Raw genomic sequence first — 11,326 nt, 5'->3', positions numbered from 1 at the left:
CCATAACGGAGCCAGACGCAGCAGGACCCCAGGCTCTCACGATGCAGAAATCAATGAGAAGCCCCGGGCAAATGCCTGCGTCTGGCTTTAAGGTGGAACTAAAGAGGGGCTGGAATAAGGAACAGGTGTGGGGAATGGGACAGAACGAGGAAGGGCTGGAGTGACCTTAAGAGGAGGAGTAACGATCGTGACAATTAGCTCCACCTGGCGGTTTTACAAGGTCATTCCGGATACTATTAACATAATCTAATTTGCATACGGTATGATGCGGTATACTGCGACACGCCCACCGTGTTATACTGCAGCATTCCCCGCTTGTTTTGAATGGCTGCATCTGTTTGTACTTGTTTTGAGTATCTAATGTAGAAGTTATAACCAAGTTCATTGACGAAATGGTCTAAATGAATGATATACCGAACGTATGTCCTCTTGATATGTGTAACTCTTTGTGACTGACTGAATATATATCTCTTGTATTCTGATAACCCTCACAATAAGATCTGTTAGGTTTATATGCATATTTTATGTATTAATAAATGTATCCTCGTGTATTAGTACCTGTGTTTGTGCATTGTTTGAGTTATATTGCAAGGTTGGATTCTAAAGCCATTAAAATAATCATTTTGTGATTTACGGCTACAATTAATAATTGTCCCTGTAAATGCCCAAAACCCTACAGAACTGGTGCCTCGTGAGAGCACACTACAGCTGTAAGGACCGTGTGTCATCTTCCTGATGACCGTGTGTCATCAGGAAGAGCATAACACGTGGGCGGCCAGCGGGAGTGCTGGCTGTGACGAATCAAACCGGTTTCACAGGTATTTTCAAATAGAAGGGGGCGAGATTTCCAGCGAAAGACACCTCCCCCCCTCCAAAACCAAGGAAGTACAGTACTTACTAGTTAAAAAAAGCTAGACTCCTCAATGAAATCGCTTTAACATGCTAATGCGTTGGTGTAACAGTCCGGGCGTGACAAGCTTCTAATGTCTAATGTCAACCCGACTACGGCGAAAGGAACCCTTCTTTCATTGGAAGACAATGAACATATTCTAGCCCTAAATGAATTAATAGCAAACATGGTTTACATAAAATACATTTTTCCAAGAAAGTTTAGTCTTTGTTACTAATGAAACCACTAAATAATGACATAAATAAAGAAATCTTAAGATTTTTAAAATACATGACTTTGCTAAAATTTATTTAAAAATAAAAACGATTACAAACGCCAGCGGAGAGAGAGAACAGGGGAGGGATGTTGGTTTTGCATAAGGGGTGGGGCTATGAAATGAGGTCTATTTGGGAATGTGGAGTTACATGTTCTGGCTGTTTGTGAATTATCGTTGTTGAGTATGGAGTGTTGAGGCAAAATGCAATTTAGCGCTTTCTGGCAAGAGGAGACCCCCAAATTAATAATGTAACATGCTATTGTTTGTGCATGAACATAGTTACTGTATACTGTTATTTCATTAGATACGCGATTCCATGTTATTTTTTAATCCATGGCGGGACTGGGAGTCCATAAGAATCAAGTAATAGGTTTCATTGCGCTTTGACAGATCGTCTTTAAATCAATTGTTGATTTAAAGGTTGACAGTAAATGTTTATATTGTAATGCATACTATACAGCCACTATTTCTCTATAAAAATCTAAAAGATCATTCGCGCAGCCTAAGAGGGGGGCGAATGCGCTACAATAGATTAGCATACTGTAGAGGGACACAGTATAGGCATCGCTGATATGAGGACTTTTGAAACCAAATTTCCCAAATTTAATATGTGCTTTTCTATGTTTATTGTCAATTGATTGTCCATAATATTGCTATTCTAAGCAAGGAGCGCTTCACCCTGCCTGCTGTGGGAAGAGTTGGCTTATTCCTTCCCTGCCTCACCGAGGGCAGACACCGGTTCGACCATCACCCTGCTGTGGCCTGGTGCTTACACTATTTTATTATAACATTTATATTTTGATTTAAATCGCAAACGCGTGTTTAATTATATGTTTTTTTAATTGTAATCAGACAAATGCAACATAAATTGATACAGTATCTTTGTCTTCTAAGTATCTTAATAGACTTTCAGCATAGCTTTCTCCCCGTTTAGATTTATTTTTCTTGGGATTTTGGGATCAAACGTGGAAGGATTAGATTGTAATCGTTTTTTATTTTTTAAATATATTTTAGAAAAGTGTAATCTATACTAAAAAGCTGTACGCCACCTGCTATACAGATACATATTGTAATACTTTTGGGTTTGGATAGGACGGACACAAGAACTCAGACTTGTGGAGTTAAAGCAAGTTAAAGCCTTTATTTTTCTTCTCCGTCACCACCTGCTAGCCCAGCTCTCTCGCGCCCCCGCCCTCCAACAGCGCAAGCCAACACACTGCCTGCGCGCCCGAGAGAGAGAGAAAAGAGAGAGAGAGTAAGACCCAGGGGTGCAGAAGCAGGGAACTATTTGCAAGGAAAACGGCTAACTCCCCAGACTGTACGCCCGCTTCACTGTGGGACAGCAGCACTGGTTGGCGGCCTTCCTAAACCGGCCCTGACAACTTTCACTTCTGTTCTGCTCTTCCCCGCAAACCCCAGCCGGGCGCTCTTCGGCCTCTGCCCGGGGCGAATGTGTATTTAGATATTTAGACCCGGCGCGGCACCGAGAGAGCGTCTGCATTTATAACTTAGTTTTTAAAATTAGTCAAGCAATATGAAGCATCTCCTTTTACTTTGAAGTCCCTTAATTATCATTGAGCACAGCTTTCTCACCACTTAGATTACTTTTTGATACCATCCTTACACAAAGCAGAAACTTTGTATTTTCCGATGACATACAAGTGGAAAGATTACAGATTTTGTTACATTATATGTTTTAGGAACGTTTCATCTATACAAACACCACAAAACTATTCTCGATTGTATTTCTGAATGTTATGTTACACCTACAGTAGTTCACTGTTTTAAATACATCTAATTAAGAAAGTTAGGTGTAAGCACTTTAGATCTTTTTTTTTCTGAACCAGGGAAAATCTGATCATGTTTCTCTATAACAATAATAAAAAACTTTATTTTACATATCACCTTTAAAAGAAGAATCTCAAAGCAATACAGTAGATGTAAACCACAGATTACAAAGTAAATACCCAGACAAACGCAAACGCGTTTTTAATAAAATGCTTTTATTCATTCAGCAGAGAGAGAGCGTAAAACCTGGGTGTAACAGCTGTTCTTTTTTCTGATCACTCACTCTCTGGATACACGTCTCACCTGTCCTGTTCTTTGTTTTCCTAATTTGCTGATTATGCCTGCTGCGATCCACTCCTGCCCTCACACCTAAAGAAGACTATTTTAAATTTCTTTGTGCGGTCCATTGTGCAATTAACCCTTGTTTGTGCTGTCCTTAAGGTGATATCACATAAAATTGATATGTAAAATAATGTTTTTTATTATTGTTATAGAGAAACATGATCAGATTTTCCACAGTTCAGAAAAAAAGATCTAAAGTATACTAGTTTGTCACTAGTATACTTTTAATACAGTCTTTGCTGTGCTCTTGAGGATCCTTGTGATATTTTGAGCTCTGGTTGAATGATAAGTGTCGCAGTTTAAATAATTTTCGTAGCTAGAAATTATGAAACACTCTGCTAAAAGCAAGGGAGTTTTTATGTCCGTTACAGTAAAAGAAAATGCCTGACAAAGTAGGGCTTGGACAGATTCCAAGTGCATTTTTGCAATTTACGTTGCATTGTGCATTGTGCTGCTGTAATACAGTTTAAAATAATTCAAAGTCTAAACAGTATCAGCTTTATTTATGGGTTGCAATTTAAAAAAAAGTCAAAAACCGCACTCAAAATGCAATTTAGAGCTTTCTGGCAAGAGGAGACACCCAAATTAATAATGTAACATGCCACTGTTTGTGCATGAACAAGGTTATACTGCTATTTCCTTAGATACGCGATTAAAAAAAAAAAATCCACAAAAATCAAGTAATAGGTTTATTCCATGCTGAAAAAAAGAAGAAAGAAAACACATTCCATAAGAATCAGCGCTTTTATATATTGCCTTTAAAGGTGGCTTCTCAAAACGCTTTACAGGATAAAAACAACAATAACAACAATAACAACAACAATATTGTATTTCATTGCACTTTGACAGATCGTCCTTAAATCAATTGTTGACTCTTCTCACTTTACTACTTGTTTGGAGTGACTGAGCTGCGCTCTGTACAACACAATGATCACCCCAGAGTCTCTGCCCCGGGTGATTTGGGGTTTTTTGACAGAGGGCAAAAAACTTTCTCGCTTGCCCTCCCCCCCCCCCCCTGTATATTGTCTGTTTTTTTGTGCTGTCCTTTGACAAAACAAGGCTCGCCAGATAATGTGAATCGAAACCTGTTTTTCTAGCTTTTAAAGTCATGCGATGTGTAAGCGGGAAAACATCATTATATCTTACATATGAAAAATACATAATATAGCTCCCAAACAAACGCAAACGTGTTTTTAATAAAATGCTTTTATTCACTCATAATCTGACAATTTCAGGAAGACTAAGGAAGGACTAAGGGAATTGTCATCTGTTGTTGAAGCTCTGTGAGCTCGGTGACTTTGAGACCACTTGTTATCCCAGGTTGTTTGAATCGCCACAATTCAAATAGAGAAAAAAGAGCTGACTGACAAGGTTTAAGATGTGGCTGTCAATGTTGGATTAAAAAAAAACGTTGCCCGACGTTAGTTGCATCGCTTGAAAGATAATTTTATTTCGAGAGACTGGATAAGTAATTCAAGTGTTTTTTTAACTTCCTGAAAAACAAATAATAATTTAACTATATGTGCAAACGTTTTATGATATGTCGCTGTTGTGAATGTCTGTGGAGAGTACCTTATTTGCCTGTCTGTCCTGGCTGTGCTCTCTCACTCGCCCTTCCCCCCCCTCTCTCTCTCTCTCTCTCTTAATTCAATTCAATTCAAGGTGCTTTATTAGCATGACAGATGGGTACAATCAGTGTTGGGTATTTACTTTGCTTTGAGATGCCACTTTTAAAGGTAATATATAAAATCAAGGCTTTAACTTGCTTTAACTCCGCAAGTCTGAGTTCTTGTGTCTGTCCTATCTGAACCCGAAAGTATTACAATATGTATCTTTATAGCAGGTGGTGTACAGCTTTTAAGTATAGATTACACTTTTCTAAAATGTATTTAAAAAATAAAAACGATTACAATCTAATCCTTCCACGTTTGATCCCAAAATCCCAAGAAAAATAAATCTTAAAGCTATGCTGAAAGTTTATTGAGATACTTAGAAGACAAAGATATCAATTTATGTTGCATTTGTCTGATTGTGAATCAAAAAACACATATATTTAAACCCGCGTTTGCGATTTAAATCAAAACGCGATTTAAATCAATATAAATGTTTATATTGTAACGCATAGGTGACTATTCATTGTTATTAAAATGACTTAAATTTGATCATGTTGTGATATTTAGAAATATAAATTTGTTTGGTGCGAGTGAAGTTTTTTTTATTTAATCTCTGAGCCAGGGAAACGTTTTATTTTTTCAAAGAAATGTTTGTTAAAAAAAGTCATGGCTCCAGCCGGATTCAAACACACAGCGGGTGACGTGGGCGTCAGGAACCTAACCCACAGCGCCACCGGCAAGGTCACATGCAGAGTGCTGAAAAAGCACTACAGAAACATTATCAACAGACAATGTACAGCGTGTACTATTCTTGTGTTGCGGTACATGAATATAATTATATCGTTATTAATTTCTTTAGATACGCGATTCCATATTATATTCCCTTTTAATCAAATTCTAAAAGTATGCTTGTTGACTCCGGTATCACGTTAGTTAAAGACTTCAAAGCTTAAAATGTTTAGGGAGAAATGGAATACTGGTGTGTATGTTTTCTTTAAAGTACCGAGACCGGCCATATAATGTATGTTTATGTTCCAAAATTAATATCGTTTATGGCCTTCACACGCGTTACAGTATGCTCCTATTCTTTTTATGCTCAGGTACTAAGATTTCCCTTCAGTGGTAAAATTCCATATTAATATTCAATGCTAAAATGGGCACAGTAAAGACATTTACTGTAAATCTTTCTACGACCAACCAACGGACCACGAGTGCCCCTGTCGGTCAACCAATCACGTACCGCGGTATTTTCCGTCATCGCGCTTCACGATGCGCGAGGCCGTAGCCAATTACCTCCGGTACGTGTCTGTACCGCGCACTTTGAATGGCTGCATCTGTAGATATTTTAATTATGCAGAAATATTTTATGCATCAAAGTCTATACGGAAGATATTACTAATAGTATTCATAATTAATTAAATAATGAAATTATTACAGTGGTCCACTTTCTTTGAACCATCTTTATTTTTTCATTGACAAAAAGTAATACCACAGCATTTCGTTGGTCCAATCACATATTCATTTCCAATCATAAAAAGTAAGTTTTGAGAATCTCCGATTCATGATGCCTTTCACATGCTCATAAACTATATGAATTTAGGAACATAAACATATTATGTAAACTGTATATGGCTGGTATTGGTAGTTTAAAGAAAAAATATACACCAGTATTCCACTTTGTTCCTAAACATTTTAAGCATCAAAGTCTTAAATGTGGTTATTTTGGAAATGTTCTTACGTGCTCCTTCTGGCTATATTAAGTTTATATACTTTGTTAAAAGTTATAATGTTTTAACCTTTTCTGCGAATATGCTCGTTATCGCAGTAAACAAAAGCATAATTTTAGAATTTGATTAATAGGGAATATAATATGGAATCGCGTATGTAAAGAAATTAATAACAATATAATTATATTCATATACTATAGCTAAAATTATCACAGTAGTACACTTTCTTTGGATATGTCTGCTTCAGTTTCACTCCTTCGCATGTAGTTATGTCTGTGGTGTAATGGTTTAAGCATGTGCTTTGTATTCTTCAGCTTGGGTGTTTGAACCCAGCTGTCATCATAAGATTTCTTTTAACATACAAATTTCTTTCAAAAACTAAAATAGCAAATATTATGGAAACTATATTGACATTTATATATTTCTTAATATCACAACATGCTCAAAGCTAAGTTATTTATTTATAACAATGAAAAATTTCAAACTGCTACTACTGTCATTATTACTGATAGTAAATATTATTGACACTATATTAGATTTGTTGGTATTTCTAAATATCACAAAACGTTCAAAGTTCACATCCTTGCGAGACAATCATGACATTCTCATCCAATCTAAGGTTTTATGTTTTTTTCATCTTGAAACCGTGATCTGTTTCTGCAGACTGTCTGCAGGACAGTCCAAGCATTATGTTACTGCATGAATTCTGGCACTGACAACAATGAGAGCTCAAAGCTGGCACAGGCCTCTCAAAGTGACAGGGTATCAAACACTTTGAGGATACAGAGTGCTCATACTTACATCACACCTAATGAAAACTCTGGAAAGGCTTGTACTGGACCACCTCAGAACCCTGGTGAGTACAGCACTGGACCCCCTGCAGTTTGCCTACCGGTCACAACTGGGAGTGGAGGATGCAGTCATCTATCTGCTACACAGAGCTAACTCTCACCTGGAGAAGACGGGGAGCATTGTGAGAGTTATGTTCTTTGACTTCTCCAGTGCCTTTAACACCATCCATCCACCTTTACTGAGAGATAAGCTAAGGGCGGCGCAGGTGGACACTCCCCTGCTGTCCTGGATTATAGACTATCTGACCTGCAGGCCACAGTATGTACGGCTACAGAGCTGTGTGTCCGAACAGGTTGTTAGCAGTACTGGGGCTCCACAGGGGACTGTCCTTGCTCCATTCCTGTTCACCTTTTACACCTCTGACTTCAGGTACAACTCTGAGACATGTCATCTGCAGAAGTTTTCAGGTGACTCTGCAATTGTGGGGTGTATAAGAGAGGGGAGGGAGGAGGTATATAAGAGCTTGATTACCAATTTTGTGGAGTGGTGTCATCTTAACCATCTCCATCTTAACACCAGCAAGACCAAAGAAATGATCTTTGACTTTTGAAGGAATAAGTCTCCGCTGAACCCTGTTTCCATCCAGGGTGAGGACATAGAGGGCGTACATTCCTACAAGTACTTAGAGGTACACCTGGATGATAAGCTGGAGTGGTCTGGTAACACTGATGCCCTGTACAAGAAAGGTCAGAGCCAACTCTATTTTCTTAGGAGACTCAGGTCCTTTGGTGTGTGTGGAACACTGCTACACATTTTTTATGGCGGCGGCCATCTTCTACGCTGTGGTGTGCTGGGGCAGCAGCATCATGACAAAAGATGCAAATAGGCTCAATAAACTCATCAAGAAGGCTGGCACTGTGCTGAGGATGAGCCTTGACCCCATGGAGGTGGTGGCTGAGAGGAGAATGCTGACCAAGCTCACAGCCATCATGAACAACACCTCTCATCCTCTTCATGGGACTGTTAATGGGCAGCGGAGCACTTTTAGCAATAGACTGCTCCAGCTACGGTGTTCAAGGGAACGTTTCCGCAGGTCTTTCCTCCCGGCGGCTGTCAGGGTGTATAACGCTGCCCTAGGCTAGGACTTTTAGCCCTTCATTTGCTCCTCTATGGACAGCATGTTTGCTCCATTGTACTTTTTGGACAATCAGTCTGTATAAACCTATGCACATTTTGCACATATTTTATTGTTTTTACAGTGACTATGATCAGCACATTTTGCACACACCTATGTACTTATTTATTTTTATTTATCTTGTTTGTCTTTTGTTTTATAACTATTCTGATGTCTGTTTTGCTTGTCTTGGGCTGGACTGCTGTAACACATCAATTTCCCTACGGGATTAGTAAAGTATTTTCTATCTATCTAGATGGGTGAGTGACCTTGAAACACTTGATTGACTTCTTCATGTCCTTCAGTATAGAGCAGAGTTTTAGTATTGCTGTCAGTCCTGTTAATTACACCGTAAAAGACAAAGATCCACAATGCTTTCTTGTTGAACCTAATAACAGCGATATTTATATCTAAAGGCATAATTTTAATAAAAACAATGATGAGAAGTGCAATCTGTTGACCCCAAACCAGCCCTGCTGACAACGAGAACTGGTAGAGACAGTACAGTAAGACTATCAGCTGTAGAGAAGATGTCATACAGGAAAAGGACTGTCCATCTCTATTGGTGCCTCATGGCCCTGAGCATGAGCTGGAGAACTGAATCTTGTAGATGCAGGGAGGTAAGCTAAGAGAGAGCAGCTGAAGTATAACTGATAGTGTATTTCTAAATGCTGAGGATATTTAAAGTTTGGCAGGAGTTAAATGCTGTATTGTGAATTCTGTCTGAAACATAAGGCAGGAGTCATCTTCCTGACATAGACTCTGGTACAGTTAGCAAATTAATGCCAGTTCATAGAAAAATTAGCAAGTTGTCGACAGGCAGCAAATTAAACCCAAAAAGATTTAGATTAATTCGAAACTGAGAGGGCACCTGGAGGATTACATTTAAAACTAGACAAGTGTAGGGTTTTTAATACAATTGTAAACTTCAAAGTACTAAATGTGAGACAGTAGGCTAGTAACTGTCACACACCACTCCTATTTCGCTTTCATTCTCAGAGAAAGGGAAGCACATCATGCAGCTCTTCTCTCTGTGGTTTCTGTGGGCTATTTCTTCTGTACTTTGGCCTGCAGACCTGTGTTCCTGCACGTCTACACACCTCTCACAGTGTGAGGAGTGTTGTCATTTCTCAGAATCATTGGTGTGTTTACTCTTCAAAAGAATCTCTGTAGCTGCCATCTTGTCTGGTGATGTCTCACTCCTCCACTAACACTAATGCCTCTTGCCTGCCTCTCTGTGATTTCTTTGGGCTATTATCTCTGTAGTTAGGGCTGTAGACTGCACGCCCTGCATGTACTCACACATGTCAAATAGTGGGAAAGGATGTACATTCTCAGAAAAAGTAGGACATTTGAGCTCAACTGATAAGAGATTGCAAGATATTTTGATGCATGTGTCAGTTCTACTTTGGTGCTCGGATAAAAGCCCCATGTGGCACTTGAGATTTTGTTATTTTCAGGTCCACGCAAGACATCTTAGTAGAGTGGTGGGTGTTGTGGACCCAGAGACATGTTCTCAAATCTCATACACTTACATTAAGCTTTTCTGGACACTCAATGCGCTTTACAGTTAATGAGGACTCCCTTCTACCACCAGTGTGTAGCCCCACGTGAATCATGAGACAGCACGTTTTTACAGTATACTTTCCCTGTCACTACACTGGGGCATTAGGACACAAAGCAGATGGTAAGCACCCCCTAATGGTCCAACTAACACCCCTTCCAGTCATTCCAGCTAATCTGGAGAAGGAACTCTCATGGCCCTTACTAATCATGGCCTCCTAATAATCCCCCTCTATGAATTGGCTACATTACTCTGCTCTCCTCCCCACTGGTAGTTGATGTGTGGTGAGCGTTCTGGCGCACTATGGCTGCCGTCGCATCATCCAGGTGGATGCTGCACATTGGTGGTGGTGGAGGGGAGTCCCCATTACCTGTAAAGCGCTTTGAGTGGAGTGTCCAGAAAAGCGCTATATAAGTGTAAGCAATTATTATTATTATTATTATTAAGTCTTCTTCTCCTGTCCTGCTCTGTGTCTTTTTTCTCTCTCCCTTTCTCTGCACCTATTTGTTTTATAAGCAGTGTTACTGGATTGTTGGTGACACTATGAGTGATTTACCAAGAACTCAATTAAGGTTTCCTACAGTAAACTACACAATTGCTTTGATGACTGAATCTCACATCTCCATATCTCTGAAAATATCTTCTTGCTTTGAAGCTCCGAGACCTGGTAATGTTGACACAAGCCAAGCGTTTCCCATTGTATCCAGATACTTAAAGATACTTCAATAGTCACTTATATTAGCCTTTAAGTATATATATATTAATGTTACCCCACATGTTAGCTTACTAGTACAAGTGATTTAAGCATTCAGAATCTGAGCCCTTTACAGCTTGTGCTTGGCAAAACAATGGCTTAATCCTCAGTACTGTACTAAGAATGGGATCTCATTTATTCCATGGGTTCAACATCACAACTGAGCAGGCTGCTGGAGATAATCCCGAGACAGTATTGTGCTAGCAAGTACTCCACTCATGTATGCAGCACCATGCTAACTCAGGATGTTCATTGCAATTGACCCAGATCACTCAGTCTCCAAAGCAATAATGGTTACCCAGGTATTCCTCTGTGTGCACATGGTTCAAGTGCTGTCCTGATCTTCACATTAAGCAATACAGAGATATGCTGAGCTATTCAAGTTGATGAGTTGCAGAAATCTTTA

Source organism: Lepisosteus oculatus, chromosome 18, assembly GCF_040954835.1.
Source record: "Lepisosteus oculatus isolate fLepOcu1 chromosome 18, fLepOcu1.hap2, whole genome shotgun sequence".
NCBI lineage: Eukaryota > Metazoa > Chordata > Actinopteri > Semionotiformes > Lepisosteidae > Lepisosteus > Lepisosteus oculatus.
Note: the sequence above shows the minus strand (reverse complement) of the source record.